Source organism: Mustela lutreola, chromosome 2 (genome assembly GCF_030435805.1).
Source record: "Mustela lutreola isolate mMusLut2 chromosome 2, mMusLut2.pri, whole genome shotgun sequence".
Lineage (NCBI taxonomy): Eukaryota > Metazoa > Chordata > Mammalia > Carnivora > Mustelidae > Mustela > Mustela lutreola.
In genome coordinates, this window is record NC_081291.1 from 19,164,485 (window position 1) to 19,184,556 (window position 20,072).

The 20,072-nt window shown below is 42.5% G+C and overlaps 1 protein-coding gene across 2 annotated transcripts in view; it reads right to left on the reverse strand.

The window, feature by feature from the left end:
- RHOA (ras homolog family member A) overlaps window positions 1–20,072 on the reverse strand; it is a 57,653-nt gene that overhangs the window by 11,531 nt on the left and 26,050 nt on the right. The gene's annotated exons all lie outside the window — the stretch shown is intronic.

Here is a 20,072-nt window from a genome sequence, read left to right on the forward strand (position 1 = left end):
TTCTAGCCAGAGTAATTAAGCAATAAAATGAATTAACACATTCAGATTGAAGAGGAAGGAGGAGAACTATCTTAATTTGCAGATCTCACACACACACACACATATGGAAAATCCTAAGGAATCCACTAAAAATCATTAGAACAAATTCAGTAAGGTCACAAGATACAAGATGAACATAAAAAAAATCAAGTGTACTTCTATAACCTAGCAATGAACAAAGTAAAAATGAAACTAAGAGGACAATTTCATTTACAACAGCTTCAAAAAGATAGGGACAGGGCACCTGGGTGGTTCAGTCATTAAGCATCTGCTTTTGGTTCAGGTCATGACCCCAGGGTCCTGGGATCAAGCCCCGCAGGGGTGCTGGGCTTCCGGGAAGCCTGCTTCTCCCTCTCCCATTCCCTCTACTTGTGTTCTCTCTCATGCTGTGTTTCTATCAAATAAAGAAGATCTTAAAAAAAAAAAAAAAAAAAACAGGGATATGTTTAACAAAAGTACAAAACACATACTCTGAAAATCCAAAACATTGTTGAAAGAAAGATGTAAATGAATGAAAAGATATTCATGTTTCTGGATTGGAAGATAATACCTGTTAAATGGCAACATCCTCCAAATTGTTCTACAGATTCAAGACAATCCCTATCAAAATACCAGCTGGCTTCCTGAATTGAGAATCAAAATAAGCCCACATTTAGGGTCAAGTGATTTTCAACAAGGATGCCAAGACAATCTGATGGAGGAAAAAGTATTTTCAACAAACGGTTCTGAGACAACTGAATAGATACACACAAGAGAAAAGAGTTAGAGGGGCGCCTGGGTGGCTCAGTGGGTTAAGCCTCTGCCTTCAGCTCAGGTCATGATCTCAGGGTCCTGGGATCGAGCCTCATGTTGGGCTCCCTGCTCAGCGGGGAGTCTGCTTCCCCCTCTCTCTGCCTGCCTCTCTGCCTATTTGTGATCTCTGTCAAATAAATGAAGAAAAAAAAAAATCACTGTTAAAAAAAAAAAGAATGAAGTTAGAAAGCTACCCCTCAAATCATACACAAAAATTAACTCAAGATGGATTGTAGTCCCGGGGTACTGGGTGGCCCAGTCAGTTAAATGTATGCCTTTGGCTGGGGTAATCCTGAGATCAAGACCTGCAAAAGGCTCCCTGCTCAGTGGAGAACCTACTTCTCCCTCTTCATCTGCCCCGCTCCTGCTCTCTCTCTTGCTTGCTCTATCTTGAATAAATAAAATCTTTAAAAAAGATGGATTACAGGCCCAAATGTAAGAGCTAAAATCATAAAACATTTAACTACTCCCTATTCCCCTTTTCTCTCCACTTGCCCTGACAACCACTATTCTACTTTCTGACTCTGTATGAATTTTACCACTAGTTACTTCATGTGGAAGGATGTGGAATCAAGCAGCATTTGCCCTTTTGGGATTGGCTTATTTCACACAGCATAATGTTTTCAAGGTTCATACACGTTGTAACATGTGTCAGAATTTCCTTCCTTTTTAAAACGGAGTAACATTCCATTGTATGTATATATATTACATTGTTTACCCATTGATCCAATGATAGACACAAGGTAGCCTCCACCTCTTAGCCACTGTGAACAATATATTTAAGAATATACTGAGGACACCTCAGTGGCACAGTTGGTTGGGTGTTCAACTCTTGGTTTCAGCTTGGGTTGTAGTCTCAGGGTACTGGGGTCCTCAGATCAAGCGCTAATTAAGGTTCCATGCCCAATACAGCGTCTGCTTGAGCCTCTCTCCCCTTCTCCCTCTGGCCCATGCCTCCACACATGCTCGCCTGCTCTCTAATAAATTAAAAAAAAAAAGAAAGAAAGAAAAAATGATATATTTATCCCTAACAACCAAAGAAAAAATAGGTAATTGGGAATTTTCATCAAAATTTTAAAACTTTAAAAAAAAAAGATTTTATGAGCACAAGAGGGGAGATGTCAGAGGGAGAGGCAGACTCCCCACTGAGCAGGGAGCCCAATGCGGGACTTGATTGTGGGACTCCAGGATCATGACCTGAGCCGAAGGCAGTTGCTTAACCGACTGAGCCACCCAGGCACCCAAAATTGTTAATACATTTGTCAAGAGGTACCATCCTCCAGAAAATGAGAAGACATGGGGCACCTGGCTGGCTCAGCATATGAGTTTTGATCTCAGAGTCCTGAGTTAAATAAAGCCTCACTCTGGGTGTGGAGCCTATGTTAAAAAAAGAAAAAAACAAGATAACCCCACCGAATAGCAGCAAATGTTTGCAGATAACGTACCTAAGAAGGGATCTGTATCTAGAATACATTAAAAACCCTTAAAAAAGCAGCTTAAGTGGACGGTCTGTCTCGGGGTCTCTCATGAGACTGCAATAAAGATGTTGCTTTGGCGGGGTGTGTGGGTGGCTCAGTCAGTTAAGCATCTGACTCTTGGTTTCGGCTCAGGTCTTGATCTCAAGGTGGTGAGATCAAACCCCATGTCAGGCTCCATATTCAGTGTAGAATCTGCTTGAGCTTCTTTCCCCCTTCTTCTTCCTCACCCTCTGTTCCTTCCTCTGTGCTTATGCATTCTCTAAAAAAATTAAATCTTAAAAAAGGGGGGGCCCAAAGGATCTGAATAGATATGACCTAGCAATTCCATTCTCAGACATACATCTGAGAAAAATGAAAACCTTTGTTCACACAAATACTTATACATAAATATTCACAGCAGCATTAAAATATTCATCATAGGGGCGCCTGGGTGGCTCAGTGGGTTAAGCTGCTGCCTTCGGCTCAGGTCATGATTTTGAGGTCCCGGGATCGAGTCCCGCATCGGGCTCTCTGCTCAGCAGGGAGCCTGCTTCCTCCTCTCTCTCTCTCCTACCTCTCTGCCTACTTGTGATCTCTCTCTGTCAAATAAATAAATAAAATCTTAAAAAAAAAATACTCATCATAGTTGGGGAACCTGGGTGGCTCAGTCAGTTAAGCATCCAACTCTTGCTTTCAGCTCCAGTCATGAGATTACGCCTTTATGTTGGGCTCAACACTCAGAGGAGTCAGCTTGAAGATTCTCCCTCTCCCTCTGCCCCTTCCCTTGCTCGTGCATTCTCTAAATAAGTAAAATCTTTTCCCTTTTTAATATTTTACTTATTTGACAGAGAGAATAAGCAGGGAGAACGACAGGCAGAGGGAGAAGCAGCGCCCCAACCCCCAACCAAGCAGGGAGCCAGATATGGGGCTTGATCCCAGGACCCCAGGACCTTGATCTGAGCTGAACACAGATACTTAACCAACTGAGTCACCCAGGCACCTCAATAAAACCTTGTGGTTTTTTTTTCCCTAAAAAGCAGAAACAGGGGCGCCTGGGTGGCTCAGTGGGTTAAGCCGCTGCCTTCGGCTCAGGTCATGATCTCAGGGTCCTGGGATCGAGTCCCGCATCGGGCTCTCTGCTCGGCAGGGAGCCTGCTTTCTCCTCTCTCTCTCTCTGCCTGCCTCTCTGCCTACTTGTAATCTCTCTCTGTCAAATAAATAAATAAAATCTTTAAAAAAAAAAAAAAAAAAAAAAAAAAGCAGAAACAAACCAAACATCCAACTAATGAATGGATAAAATGTGGTATATATATCCATATAATAGAATAATGTTCAGCAGTAAAGAGAAAAGTGCTGATACATACTACAGTTTGAATGAAACTGGAAAACATTACATATGTGAAAGAAGCTAGCCACAAAGAACCACATAACTGAGTGTCTCCATTTGAATAAAATTTCCAGGGTAACCTGGCTCAGTTGGTAGAGCATGTGACTCTTATCTCAAGGTCATGAATTCAAGCCCCACATTAAACTTTTATTTTATTTTTATTTTAAGATTTTATTTATTTATTTGACAGAGAGAGACACAGTGAGAAAGGGAACACAAGCAAGAGGAGCAATGAACAGGGAGTCCAATGTGGCGGTCGATCCCAGAACCCTGGGATCATGATCTGAGCTGAAGGCAGATGCTTAAAGACTGAGCCATCCAGGCACCCCTAAAATTAAAAAACAAACAAACAATATGTGCATGTAAGTATGTATGTGTATATATATAAAATGTTCAGAGTAGGAAAATACAGAGACAGAAAGTAGGCTGGTGGGTGCCTAAGGGAGTTGAAGGAGGGAGCAAAGAACATGATTTAGTCAGGTTTTCTTTTGGGGATGATGAAACTGTCATGAGATGGACGCAAAGCCACGCCTCTATGAATATACTATACAGTATGACTATATGGCATTGAATTATATACTCAAATGGGTAAACTGTAAGGTATGTGCAGTGTATTTAAATAAAGATGTTACCAAAACAAAACAAACCAGGGCCTTGCCCCCCAGAATCCTTCCATTTGTTAGAGACTAACTTAATGGTCAACTACCCCAATTCCCAATTTTCACCATTCCCTCTTAGAATAGCACTCCAATTTTTAGCTGTGTACTTTGTTGCCTAGTTAAAAGATTACATTTCTGGGGTGCTGGGTGGCTCTGTCAGTTAAGCTGCTGCCTTTGGCTCAGGTCATGGTCCCAGAGTCCTAGGATTGAGCCCTGCATCGGGCTCCCTGCTCAGCAGAGAGCCTGCTTTTCTCTCTCCCTGCCCTTCTGCCTACTTGTGCTCTCTGTGTCAAATAAATAAATAAAATCTTAAAAAAAAAAAAAAAAACATTTCTTAGCCTCCCTTACTTTAGGTATGGCTAGGCACAAAGTTCTAGCCCATGATGTGTAATCAGCAATGCCTGTGGGACTTCCAGACGACTTCCTTAGAGTGAAGTCAAGTCTTCCTTCAAGTCCCATGCCCTTCCCCATTCCCTTCCCCCTTCCTGGTGCTTAAACCTGGAGCCAAGGCTACTTTCTGAACAGCCATCCTGGAATGTGAGGATGTGGATGTGTGTATGAAGTATGTAAGTGCCACACTCTGGAGCTGAAGGAAAAAAAATGTAGAAAGAGCCTGGATCTTAGCTGCTCTTGGGAACCGCCATCTCAGCCCCACACTGCCTACACGTCTACATTCCTTTAATGTGAAAAATAAGTGTCTCATTTAAGATGATATTTTTGGAGGTCACCCGTCTCCCTCCTCTCTCCACCATGCCAGAACCCCTGGGTGAAAAGAACGTACGCCTAAACAGTACAAAGGAGGTTCAGTGCTGAGTTGTGGATCGGCATGGAAGGAAGGACAGATGGGGCAGCTGCTGGGACCGGAGGAATCAGATGGACTTACTGTCCGAAAGGCAGTCCATGTGGAACCGTGAGTGACTGGCTCAGGGCAGGGAGCCGAGAGAGATTACAAGTAGGCAGAGAGAGAGAGGAGGAAGCAGGCTCCCTGCTGAGGAGAGAGCCCGATGCGGGACTCGATCCCAGGACCCTGAGATCATGACCTGAGCCGAAGGCAGCGGCTTAACCCACTGAGCCACCCAGGTGCCCCCATCATAACCATTTTTAAGCTGACAGTTCTGTGACATTGAGTACCTTCACCTTGTTTGGGCAACCACCACCACGATCCGGTTCTAGAACATGGTCACCTCCTGGAACAAAAACTATATTCCTTAAACAGTCACTGCCCCTGTCCCCTTCCCCCCAGCCCCTGGCAACCCCCATGCTACTTTCTGTCCCTGTGAACCAACTACCCTGGGTCTTCCCTATCAGAGGAATCCTACAGTGCTTGTCCCTCCTATGGGCTCATTTCACTTAGTATGTTTGCAATAATCCATGCTGTAGCATGTCTGAGAGGTTCAGTCCTTTTTAAGGCTGCATAATACTCCATTATATGTAAAGATCACATTTTTAATCCCATTATTGGACACTTAGGTTGTTTCTTTTGGCCATTATGAGTACTACTGCATAAACATCCGTATGGAAGTTCCTGTTCAAATCCCTGCTTTGCATTCTTTGGGCATGTAACTAGCAGTGGAATTTCTGGATCAAATGATAATTTTATGGGGTACCTGGGTGGCTTAGTGAGAAAAAAAAAAAAAGATGATATTTTTGAGGTCTTTGTTACCTGGAGTCAAACTAATCTTCAACAACACCTACTCACAAAACCAGACTATCTAAAGGGAAAGCTTCCCAAACTGGAGCAGGTATGATAATTCACTGGGGTACATGAAAGAAACACAAGAAATACATTTGTAAAGTCCAGAAAACCTAAGGACTTTAGCTTTAAAGTTTTAATTGCACTGGCGCGCCTGGGTGGCTCAGCGGGTTAAAGCCTCTGCCTTAGGCTCGGGTCATAATCCCAGGGTCCTGGGATCGAGCCCTACATTGGGCTCTCTGCTCTGCAGTGAGTCTGCTTCCTCCCCTCTCTCTGCCTGCCTTTCTGCCTCCTTGTGATTTCTGTCTGTCAAATAAATAAATAAAATCTTTAAAAAAAATTTTAATTGCATAAACTCCTAAGCAGAAGATTCCATAAGGGGAAGGGCTCACAGTGTTGCCATCATGCATTTATGAGCTCTCATGATGCTTAACGTATGGCAGTCTGTACCTAGCTAAGTATATACACAGACTTTATGAACTTTTAACCAAACCCAAAAGTGATCTAGTGATTTTTTTTTTTTTTAAAGATTTTATTTATTTATTTGTCAGAGAGAGAGCGAGCGAGAGCGAGCACAGGCAGAGTCAGAGGGAGAAGCAGGCTCCCTGCGGAGCAAGGAGCCCGATGTGGGACTCGATCCCATAATGCTGGGATCATGACCTGAGCTGAAGGCAGCTGCTCAACCAACTGAGCCACCCAGGCGTCCCTGATCTAGTGATTTTTAAAGGTCTTTTATTTTTTGCACAAAAGCATTAGATCAAGGATAATGCTAGTAATGAAAGTACAGTAATAAGTATAAACTGGAAATGGATTTGATATCATTCTTTAAAGAGGAGGAGGATGAAGGGGTGCATGCCTGACTCAGTCAGTGCTAAGCGAGTGATTCTTATCTCAGGGCACTAAGTCCAAGCCCCATGTTGGGCTTAGAGCCTACTTTAAACAAACAAACAAACAAACAAACAAACAAATAGGAGCATGCAATCAAAACAGTACTGTATTGAGATCAGCCTTTAAACTATAGCCCAGTACTCTGGCCACTCCTTCAGCTCTGTTTTCCTTTTTTGCTTTGGATTCCTAATGGATATGGGATCTGTCTCAAGGTCCTGTAATTGTTTCACTTGTGTTTTGTCTTGAACCGGACTGCACATCACCTAAGAGCAAAGAATGTATCTTAAGTTTCTTTGCAGCCTTATGCAGTTAGGTACTTTAGTGGGCATGAATGTAGTAGATATTAAATAAATACAAGAAAACCAAAAACCAAAAAACATTTTTTAAATGAGAAGGAGGCAGATTACCTCATTCAGAATCCAGGGCACAGATATTAATGGATTTACCTCTTAAAAATCACTCCTCTAGGTTCAGTCTAACTGCTAACATCTTTTTTTTTTTTTAAGATTTTATTTATTTATTTGACAGAGAAAAATTACAAGTACACTGAGAGGCAGGCAGAGAGAGAGAGAAGGAAGCAGGCTCTCTGCTCAGCAGGGAGGGACTCGATGCCAGGACCCTGAGATCATGACCTGAGCCGAAGGCAGCGGCTCAACCCATTGAGCCACCCAGGCGCCCCTAACTGCTAACATCTTGATAGGATTTGTAAATTATTTACTGTTTTTCTCACACTCTGAAATTCACTTCAAGATTTTATATAGTCACGGGGCACCTGGGTGGCTCAGTGGGTTGAGCCGCTGCCTTCGGCTCAGGTCGTGATCTCGGGGTCCTGGGATCGAGTCCCGCGTCGGGCTCTCTGCTCAGCAGGGAGCCTGCTTCCTCCTCTCTCTCTCTCTGCCTGCCTCTATGACTACTTGCGATCTCTGTCAAATAAATAAATAAATAAATCTTTCGAAAAATAAAATAAAATAAAATAATAAATCTTCCCACGTTCACATTTTCTTCTGGTTACTGTTCTCTCTCTGGCCTGTTTCAAAGAAAAGGTACACATTTCTGCTGCTTCATACCTTCTGGCTTGCTTAAACTACCTCCAACCTGCCTTCTGTCCAAACTACCAAAACTTTTTCAGAAATCATCAATGGCCTCCCTTCACAAAATACAGTCCATATTCTCTCCTTGATATTTTTTGTTGTAACTTATCTCCCTCACAAAAAATGCTGATGTGTTATCTGTCTCATCAGCTACAGCCTCCACACCTAATCACTCCCAGTAAGGCTGGGTTTCCCCCTCATTCTCAATAATACTCAACCTATCTCTGGGCATCTAAATTCTTCAAAAAACACTTCTATGAATGTCATTTCCAAATTTCTCTCTGACCCAGTCCCTGTTCTAAAATTTCTGATGCACCTCAATTCTATACTCTACTTGCATCCCAAATTCAACCTCTTTCAGACATCATCCCAACCTCTGTCCAATCTTCTCTTCCCAGCTACCTCAAACCTCGTGAAGAAAACAAAATTATACTCCTAAAAACTCACTGCAGAAGCTCTGTGGTTTGGGGTACCTAGATGGCTCAGATGGTTAAGCATCCAACTCTTGAACTGACTTAGGTCATGATCTCAGGGTTGTGAGATGGAGCCCCAAGTCTGGCTCTGCACTGGGCGTGGAGCCTGCTTAAGATTCTCTCTCCCTCTGCCCCGCACCCTCTAATAAAGAAGGAAAGAAAAGAGAAAAAAGAAACCTGTGGTTACACAATTCTCTTTTCTGGGGAATTCTGCCCCTTCATGGCTCTCCCTTCCACTACTACCACTACCCACACCTTTGACTTCCCATAATCACTGTTCCAGTTTAAGTCCTCAGTCCTCAGTAAAGCCTACCTGGAAAAGAGCAAAAATCCAACTGGTCTCACCTCCCTTCTGCCCTGCTTGCTGCAGCCAACTTTTCTATTCCCACACCTGCCTGGGCTTTATCCCATTAGGCCTTTGCTCAAAGCCCTTCAGAAAGTCCTCAATGCTGGGGTGCCTGGGTGGCTTAGTCTTTCAGCATCTGCCTTTGGCTCAGGTCATGATCCCAGAGTGCTGGGATCGAGCCTGGCATCAAGCTCCCGGTTCAGCAGGAAGCCTGCTTGTCCCTCTCCACTACCCCTGCTTGTGTTCCCTCTCTCATTGTCTGTCAAATAAATAAATAAATAAATAACTTTAAAAAAAAAAAAAAAAAAAAAAAAAAAGGTCCTCAATGCCAAATCAGGTCAAGACATCTCGGCCTTACCCCTAGAGTCCTCTAAAATTCTAATTTTCTCTTCCCATCTTCTCTCCATTCCTTATCACACATCTAATTCCACTAACTGGACTTGTAAAACTCTCCCACCTCAGCTCAAAGCAATGCCTTATTTGAACATTTTTCTCCCTTCCTCCAGAAAGTAACACTTCTCTGTCCACCCCAAGTTTTTCCCTCTGTTCCAAAGCCTATTCCTTTCTTTCTTTTTTAAAGATTTTTTTTTTTTTTTAATTTTGACAGGCATAGATCACAAGTGGGCAGAGAGGCAGACAGAGAGAGAGAGAGAGGTGGAACCAGGCTCCCTGCTGAGCAGAGAGCCCGATGCAGAACTCGACCCCAGGACCCTGAGATCACGACCTGAGCCAAAGGCAGAGGCTTTAACCCACTGAGCCACCCAGGCACCCCCAAAGACTTGAAACTTATCAAAGATGGACTCTTACTTGGAACTCAAAAGGATAGGACTAGCCCTGCTGCTGAGGTGCACAGTGCTGTGGGAATAAATGGCAAGATGATGCTCTTGTGTTTTCTTTTCACTAGAGAAAGTAAGTGCTGTCTGAACATAAACATTCTCCCCTGAACAATAGTGAGGACAGAGGGTAAGAATACCTTTTTTGTGATGTGCAAATCCTGGTTGACATGGTCACAAGTACTCAGGATTTGGGGTGCCCGGGTGGCTCAATTGGTTAAATGGCTGCTGTCAGCTCAGGTCATGTCTCAGGGTCCTGGGATCGAACCCCATACCGGGCTCCCTGCTCAGTGGGGAGTCTACTTCTCATTCACCCTCTGCTATTCTCTCGCTTATGCTCTTCCTCAAATAAATGAACAAACTATTAAAAAAAAAAAAAGTACTTGGGAGTAATGCCTCGTTCATTTTTCAGGGTGACTCCTCTGGTGCCACTGCTGATTTAGCACTTTCCAAAGCATATACCTCACTGGCCCCATCAGAGGGACAAGCACAGCAACCACAAGATACACTTCACTGCCATGTCTGATAGTGATGCCTACCGCTAATCATAGGCTGGTTGTGGCTCTCAACTCCATTTCTGCCCATTACCTGACATACAACTTCTTTAAGAAAAAAAACAAAACCACACTATACTAACCATTCTCCTGATGTTCTCTTTAATACAAATGGTGTCAGAAGTTCCAAAAACTGCTACAACAGATCCTAACAAACTGTGTGGACCTTCATGAGTGACCATGATACCTACACCCTTGTGTATCTCATGCTCATTCCATACGTCTGACAGGAACTTACTTGATCCTGAACTTTTTAGCCAGAGACAGGTATAATTATCATTCATTCCTATTTTACCAACAGGGAAGGAAGATTAGTGACTAGAATTTACTGAGTCTAAGACCAGTATATTAAAACACAGTAAGGGGTGCCTGGGTGGCTCAGTGGGTTAAGCCTCTGCCTTCAGCTCAGGTCATGGTCTCAGGGTCCTGGGTCTGAGCCCCACATGGGCTCTATGCTCAGCAGGGAGCCTGCTCCCCCCGCCCCCACTGCCTGCCTCTCTGCCTACTTGAGATCTCTATCAAATAAATATAAAAATCTTAAAAAAAACCATTAATTTTCAAACTAAAAAACCATTCTGGCATAAGGCACACAGTTTCCTATCTGTTTTGAGAGATGTTGCTGAAATCTAACTTGTGCAATTGGGTCAGACAACAAAGGATTTACTCACTGCCAAAGAGGCGTGCAAGTCAATCATCCTTAAACTCTATTAGCCTATATTTCTGCCAGTCAACAGATAAACTAGGCCAGGACTGCTCAGCAAACATGTTGTGGAAGAATACCTAGCTGATCACAAGGGGTTAGGTTTGGAGACATGTGAAAAGAAGCTATTCTATTAAAGTGTGGTATACAACAAGTTTCTTAAAAATAGCTTTATTGAAATATAATTCACATACCATACAATTTACAAATTTAAAGTATACAATTCTGGGGGGTCTCATGTATAACACAGTGATTACAGTTAATACTGCATTATATACTTAAAAGTTGCTAAGGAAAAAAAAAAGTTGCTAAGGAGTAAATCTTTTTTTTTTTTTTAAGATTTTTATTTATTTATTTATTTATTTGACAGAGAGAGAGAGAGAGAGAGATCACAAGTAGGCAGAGAGGCAGGCAGAGAGAGAGAGAGAGGAGGAAGCAGGCTCCCCGCTGAGCAGAGAGCCCGATGCGGGACTCGATCCCAGGACCCTGCGATCATGACCGGAGCGGAAGGCAGCGGCTCAACCCACTGAGCCACCCCAGGAGCCCTAAGGAGTAAATCTTAAATGATCTCACCGCAAAACAGACATGGTAATTATGTGACATGATGCAGGTGTTAGCTAATGTATCAAATCAACACTTTGTATACCATTAATTTACACAATGTCTTATGTCAACTTTATCTCAATAAAGTAGAGAAAACAGTATACATTTCAATGGGTTTTAGTATATTACATTATTTTTAGAAGTCGTGATAATATGTAACAAAACTTGGGATGCCTGGGTGGCTCAGTTGGTTAAGCAGCTGCCTCCGGCTCAGGTCATGATCCCAGGGTCCTGGGATCGAGTCCCATATCAGGCTCCTTGCTCGGCAGAGAGCCTGCTTCTCCCTCTGCCTCTGCCTGCCTCTCTGTCTGCCTGTGCTCGCTCCCTCTCTCTCCCTCTGTCTCTGATAAATAAATAAAATCTTTTTTAAAAAATTAAAAATTAAAAAAATATATGTAACAAAGCTTGCCATTTTTTTCAAGTATTAAACTGTGATACTGTGACTTATATATATTTGGTCTTAATCCCTGTTCCTGACACAAGGCTCCTAAAACTGTTGTAATTTCCCAAATTATATGAACAATGGAAGAACTTTTTATGTTTGATATTCTGTCCTCAAACAGCTCTAGTTCCTGAAATAGATCTCGCATGATTGATCAAAGTGAAAGGAGTATCTTGTTATTCATAACTAACCCTCTTTCAACCACACCTGAGTTTATGTAAACAAGGGGACTTTGGAAAATCCCTTAAAGATGGGGGGACTGGTTGCCAGGGGAACCAACCACGTGATTGCAACTTTCAGCCACTCCCTGCCAACCTAGGGTAGGGAAGAGGGAAGGAGGTTGAACTAATCACCAAAGGCCAATGATTTAATCAATCATGCCTACTTCAAGCCTCCAAAAAACTAAAAGGGCAGGCTTCAAAGACCTTCCACGGTGGTGGACATGTACAGGTACTGAAAAAATGGAACACCTTGGGTGGGCAGGCAAGCTAGCGCCATATCCCTTTCCACATATCTTACGTATCTGGCTGTTCTGGGGTTACATCATTTTATAATAAACTGGTAATCTAGTGAGTAAAATATTTTCCTGAGTTCTGTGAGCTGCTCTTAAAAATTAACTGAACTCCAGGAGGAGATTGTGGGATCCTGGGATTCAGTCAGTCAGAAGCACAGGTAATAAATAACCTGGACTTGCTATTGAGGTCTGAAGTCAGAGGCTGTGGAGCAGACTTGTGGGACTAAGTGCTTAACTCGTAGGATTTGATGCTAACTTCAGGTAGATAGTGTCAGAACTGAATAGAATCACAGTCAGTGTTGCGGAACTGCCCCCCCACCCCCCAATATTTGGTGACCAAAAGTGTGAGAAGTAGAAGGTAGTGTAGAGGAGTATTGAGAGTAAAGGATACAAACAGGAGATATTTCTTTCTTTACAACAATTCAGTGGGAATAATTACATTCACAATGTTGTGCAAGCACTGCCACTATTTTTTCTTTCTTTCTTTTTTTAAAGATTTTATTTATTTGAGAGAGAGAGATCCAAGTAGGCAGAGAGGCAGGCAGAGAGAGAGAAGGGAGGAAGCAGGCTCCCTGCGGAGCAGAAAGCCCGAAGCGGAGCTCGAACCCAGGACCCCGGGATCATGACCTGAGCAGAAGGCAGAGGCTTTAACCCACTGAGCCACCCAGGTGCCCCACTGCCACTATTTTCAAAGCTTTCTCACTACCCCAAAGAGAAACTTGTAACCATTAAGCAGTAACTCCTCATTCTTCTCTTCCCTCAGCCCCTGATAAAAACCCCTCTAATCTTTATCAATTTGCCTATTCTAGTTATCTCATATAAATGAAATCATACAGTATTTGTCATTTTGTGCCTAACTTCACACACCATAACATTTAATGTTCATCTATGATGGGGTGCCTAGATGGCTAAGTCAGTTAAGCACCTGCCTTCAGCTCAGGTTATGATCCCAGAGTTCTGGGATTAAGCCCCTTTCCGGCTCCCTGCTCATGTACTCTCTCTCTCTCTCACTCACTTTCTTCAGTAAACACATAAAATCTTAAAAAAAAAAAAAAAGTTCATCTATGTTGTAGCATGTATCAAATTTCATTCCTTTTTTTTTTTTTTAAAGATTTTATTTATTTATTTGACAGACAGAGATCACAAGTAGGCAAAGGGGCAGGCAGAGAGAGAGAGAGAGAGGAGGAAGCAGGCTCCCTGCAGAGCAGAGAGCCCAATGCGGGGCTCAATCCCAGGAACCTGGGATCATGACCTGAGCCAAAGGCAGAGGCTTTAACCCACTGAGCCACCCAGGCGCCCCAAATTTCATTCCTTTTTACAGCCGAACTATATTCCGTGGTGTGGATATACCACATTTGGTTTGTCCATTTACGTGCTGGTGGATGCTTGGCATTACTTTCCCCTTGTGGCTACTGTACTAATGTTGCAATGAACACTGGCATCCTATGAGTACTGCCCAAGTCTCTGCTTTCAACTCCTTTAAGTATACAGCTACACACACACACACACACACACACACACACACACACCCCTAGTACTGTTATATAATTAGTCAATTATATGTTTTGTTTCTTAAGTACTGCCAAAATGTTTCCTACAGTTGCTGTACCATTTTACATTCCCATTAGCAATGTACAAAGGTTCCAATTACTTCACATCCTTGCCAAAACTATTTTAACCATTGCCATTTGGGTGTGAAGTGGCATCTCCTATGGTTTTGTTTTTTTTTGTTTTTTTTTTTTTTAATTTATTTGACAGAGAGATATCACAAGTAGGCAGAGAGGCAGGCAGAGAGGAAGGGAAGCAGGCTCCCCGCTGAGCAGACAGCCCGACGCGGGAATCGATCCCAGGACCCTGAGATCATGACCCAAGCCGAAAGCAGCGGCTCAACCCACTGAGCCACCCAGGTGCCCATCTCCTATGGTTTTGATTTTCATTTTCCTAATGATTAATAATGCTGAGCATCTTTTCATGTGGTTATTGGCCATTTGTCTATTTCTTTGGGAAAAAGGTCTATTCAAATCCACTGCCCATTTTTGAACTGGGCTGCTTCTACTTTCCTGATAGTGTCCTTTGAAGAACACTTGATGAAGTCCCAATTTTATCTAATATTCTCCTTGGTTGCTGTCGATTTGTGTCATATCTAAGAAACCACTGCCAAGTGGCACCTGGGTGGCTCAGTCGGTTAAGCCTCTGCCTTCGGTTCAGGTCGTGATCCCAGGGTCCTGGGATCGAGCCCCACATCAGGCTCTCTGTTCAGGGGGGAGCTTCTTTCTCCCTCTCTCTCTGCCTGCCTCTCTGCCTACTTGTGATCTCTGTCAAAAAACAAAACAGGGCGCCTGGGTGGCTCAGTGGGTTAAGCCACTGCCTTCGGCTCAGGTCATGATCTCAGAGTCCTGGGATCGAGTCCCGCATCGGGCTCTCTGCTCGGCGGAGAGCCTGCTTCCCTCTCTCTCTCTCTGCCTGCCTCTCCATCTACTTGTGATTTCTCTCTGTCAAATAAATAAATAAAATCTTTAAAAAAAAAAAAAAAAAAAAAAAAAAAAAAAAAAAAACAAAAAACCCACTGCCAAATCCAAGGTCATGGGAAATCTTACATTTAGGCTTTTTATCTATTTTAGGTTAATCTTTATACATGATATGAAGTAGAAGTCCAAATTCATTACCTTGCCATGTGGAAATTTAGTTATCCCAGCATTAGGAACACTGTTTTTTCCCCCACTGAATGGTGTTGGTTACCATACTGAGTATCAGTTGACTCTAAATGTGAGGACTTATTTTTTGATTCTCAATTTTATTCAATTGATCTGTATGTCTGTCTTTATGCCAGTACCACACACTTTTTTTTTTTTTTTAAAGATTTTATTTATTTGACAGACAGAGATCACAAGTAGGCAGAGAGGCAGGCAGAGAGAGAGAGGAGGAAGCAGGCTCCCTGCTGAGCAGAGAGCCCGACGCGGGACTCGATCCCAGAACCCTGAGATCATGACCTGAGCCGAAGGCAGCGGCTTAACCCACTGAGCCACCCAGGCACCCCACCACACACTATCTTGATTACTCTTGTACTTAAGTTCTGAAATCAGGAAGTGAGTTCTCCAACTGCTCTGTTTCAAGATTGTTTTAGCTATTCTGGGTCCCCTGGATTACCAAATGAAATTTTAGGAGCAGCCTGTCGAAAGAAGGCAACTGAGATTTTTAGTAAGGACTGCATTGCATCTACAGATCAATTTGAGGATTACTAACACCTTTACAGTATTAAGTTTCTGATCCATGAAGACAAGATGCCTTTCTATTTATTTAGGTCATTTGTTTTTTTCATCCTTCTCCTCCACAACTTCGTTTTTTTCCTACTTATACCTATACCCATAGGCATTTAGCTTAAGGTGGAGAAATCTGTCTTTTACTACTTTGTGGGAAATGCCAGAAATAGTAAACACTTTAATAATGCTGTTAACAAGGTGCCTGGGTGGCTCAGTTGTTAAGTGGTTGCCTTTGGCTCAGATCATGATCACAGGGTCCTGGGATCGAGGCCCACATCAGGCTCCCTACTAGGTGGGAAACCTGCTTCTCCCTCTCTTACTCCCCCTGTTTGTGTTCCCTCTCTCTCTCTCTCTAATAAATAAATAAAATCTTTTTTAAAAAATGCTGTTAACAAACTTTTTATTAACATGTTTAATCCTCATAACTGCCCAATGAGATAGAGCCTAGTTTTCTCATTTCCAGATACAGAAACTGAAGTACCGAAAGGTCACACAGCTAGCTAGTAAGGGGCAGAACTGGGCACTTAACTAATTAAGCAATCTGTTCCAGAGCCCCTATTCCTAAACACTCCATTTTCTTACCCTCCTTCCTCTCCCCCAAATGTCAAAAAGCAATCCTAGAGCTTATAGTGTTCTTTTTGCCTTTGCTACCCAAGTAAACCTTGGTGACAATGTGAAAGAGTCAATGAATTAATATGTAACTGAAGGTGACTGATTACTCTCAATTATTTCTTCTTGAGGTTTTGATGTATTTGATCAAAAGCCTTGTGGTTTGGGGGGGGCACTTGGCTGACTCAGTTGGTAAACCATGCAACTCTTGATGTCAGTGTCTTGAGTTCAAGCCCCACATTGCGGATAGAGATTAGAAATTTTTTTTTAAACAATCTTTATTTATTTATTTATTTATTAAAGATTTTATTTATTTATTTGACAGAGAGAGAGCTCACAAATAGGCAGAGAGACAGAGAGAGAGATAAGGAGAAGCAGGCTCCCTGCTGAGCAGAGAGCCCCATGCGGGACTTGATCCCAGGCCCCTGGGATCATGACCCGAGCCGAAGGCAGAGGCTCAACCCACTGAGCCACCCAGGCGCCCCTAAACAATCTTTTTTTAAAAAAAGATTTTATTTATTGATTTGAGAGAGCGAGAGGGAGATCACAGAGAGGGGGCTCCATTCCAGGATCCTAAGATCATGACCTGAGCCAAAGGCAGACGATTAACTGACTGAGCCAACCAAGTGCCCCAAGATTACTTTAAAAAAAAAAAAAAGAAAAGAAAAAGTCTTTGGATTTTAAAACTATGTTACATTTATTTGGCATTTCCCAGGCAGTTTTCTAGCCTTTTGTGATTTTTTTTTTTGCTTGCAAATTCTTTTTAGAATGTCATTTACATAAAAAGAGGAAGACAGAGTTGCCAGATACCAAAAGTATATTTGAGCTGCTATGAAGTTAGCAACTCTTGGCTCTAGTGTCTCAAGTTTATTTACTCTCACTGGGGAACAGATGATGTCAAGGAAGGGTTGTGGCTTTCTGCACTGCAGGAAACTCTCCTACAGTAAGACTGGTAAGTGGTGGCCAACCCTTTTACACCTCTTTTTACAAGTCTAATGATTTCCTGTAGTCTAACTACAGCCTATTTGCACTCCTACTTGCCTTGCTCATCTAGTTGCAGTGTGGGAGTGGTCTGTCCATCAGACATTTTCGGCAGTTAAGAGGGGCTGCTTCCTGCACTCGAACAGGTAAACCACAAACATGCATTAATATTCAGTCCTCTCCACTTCACACAGCAGTCTTCGGTGATTTTCTCATGTTTCTCTGACCATAATGTAGACTCATATTTGTCTAAATAGCTTCTTGAGGGTTTTCTGAATTGTCCATTTAGCCTAGAGTTTAGTACACAGCATTCTAGTCTTCCTAGCTTAACTGGACTGGAAATTAAAAAGCACTGCTGACTGGACAAAAAGCAAATACTGTATGGCACTACTGACTGACCTAATGCCTTATATTTTTAATCCTTCAATCATTAGTTTTCAATTAACAAAATAATCTTATTGAGGCAAATATCTATCCACGACAATTCAACTAGCTCTTTCCTTTTTTTTTTTTTAAAGATTTTTATTTATTTATTTATTTATTTATTTGACAGGTAGAGATCACAAGTAGGCAGAGAGGCAGGCAGAGAGAGAGAGGGAAGCAGGCTCCCCACTGAGCAGAGAGCCCGATGTGGGGCTCGATCCCAGTACCCCAAGATCATGACCTGAACCGAAGGCAGCGGCCTAACCTACTGAGCCACCCAGGCGCCCCTCAACTAGCTATTTCCTTAAGAATCCTGAGTCTCCAGTCAGTAGTTCTCAAAGTGGTCCTCAGATTAGTGCTATCAATGTCACCTGACAATTTGACAGAAATGCAAATTCTCAGCTCCCACAAAAAATCTATAGAACCAGAAGTCCTGAAAGTGGGTCCATTAATTTGGGTTTAAACAAGCCCACCAGGCGCCTGAGTAGCTCAGCCCATTAAGCGTCTGTCTGCCTTCGTTCAGCTCAGGTCCTGAAAACAAGTCCCATATTGGGCTCCCTACTCAGTGGGGAGTCTGCTTCTCTGCCTCCCTCTGCCCCTCCCCACTGCTCATACTCAAGATAAAATAAAATAACTTTCCACGTGATTCTGACTCGTACTCAACCTTGAGAACCTCTGATTTATTGTATGTGTATCTTCACTGTACAAGTAAAATGAAGCACCCATCACCAGGTACCCAAAGCTAATTTTGAGTGATCTTACAATTTCTCTGAAATCTTTTTATCTGCTTCTTAGTGATCATCTGAGATACTCTGCCACTCTTTTGGCTTCTATTATAAAATTTTGATCTACATCTTAGTATATTTCATAGGCATCTTACTTCCCCAATCATTAAACTTCTTAGTCCAAAGTAATCCTTTTTCACAAAAGCAGCTTTCTAAAATGGCCAACAAACAGGAAGAGGTGTTCAAAAATATTAGTCATCATATCAAATTAAAGCCACAATAAAGGGGATCTGGGTGGTCCAGTCACTTAAGCATCTGACTCTTGATTTCCACTCAGGTCATGGTCTCAAGGCTCATGAGATCAAACCCCATGTCAGGTTCCATGATCAGCATGGAGTCTGCTTGTCCCTCTCCTTCGCCCTTGCCGTCCCCCATGCACACATGCTCTCTAAAATAAAATCTTAAAAAAAAAAAAAAAAAATTTAAAGCCACAATGAGATATTGCCACACACCCATCAGCATGGCTAAAATGTAAAAAGTGCTGTTGGGGGAACCCAGGTGGCTCAGGCGGCTAAGTGTCCAACTCTGGATTCCAGCCCAGGTCATGATCTCAAGGTCATGAGATGGAGTCCCAAGTTGGCATGGAGCCCACTTAAGATTCTTCCTCCCTTCTGTCCCTTCTCACTCTTAAAAAAAAAAAAAGTGCTGCTGGATATGAATTAACTGGAACTTATATTTAGTGCTGGTGGGAGTGTACAAATACTTTGCAGAACTGTTTAGTAGTGTGTACCAAAGCTCAACATTCAATCTTCGGTATAAACCCACAGAAATGTTCTAAATAAATATACCAAATGCACGTGCAAGATTTTCTAATAGAAATCATCATCAGTCAACAGCTGAGTGGACACAGTGTTGTACCAAATAGCAGAATATTACACAGCAGTGAAAAGTAAACCAACTGCTACCTGAAGCAACTTGGGTGAATCTCTGAACGACTGTTAAAATAAACCAGGCCCAAATAAAATCCACCAAAGAAACTCAAATCTAGGCAAAACTAATCAATAGTGAAAGAAATCAAACAAGCCCAGGAGTGCCTTACGATAGGAATAAGGCACAGGGAAGCTTTGGGGATGTTTGTTGTGTTGTTGTTGTTTTTTTAATTTTATTTATTTGAGAGAGAGAGATCACAAGCAGGCAGAGAGAGAAGGGGAAGCAGGCTCCCCGCCAAGCAGACAGCCTGATGTGGAGCTAGATCCCAGAACCCTAAGATCATGACCTAGGCCAAAGGCAGAAGCTTAGCCCACTGAGCAACCCAGGTGCCTCATGTATCATTGTTTTCTTTACTGCTTCCCTCTGACATCTTAAGACTTTTTGAGAGTTTAGTCTTTTTCTTTTTTTTATTATTTTTTTATGTACCTCCCATGCCTTTTCCTTTTCCCCAAGCACAAACTAAGTTATTTAGAGTGGCCAAGGAATAGTCAAGGAAGGTTTCTCTCTCATGTAGTAATCATATAAGGGTGTTTACTTAGATTTTATAAGTTCTTATATAAAATGCAAATGCAACTGAAAAGAGTCCAGCCTGTCACACTTTATGTATTATCAC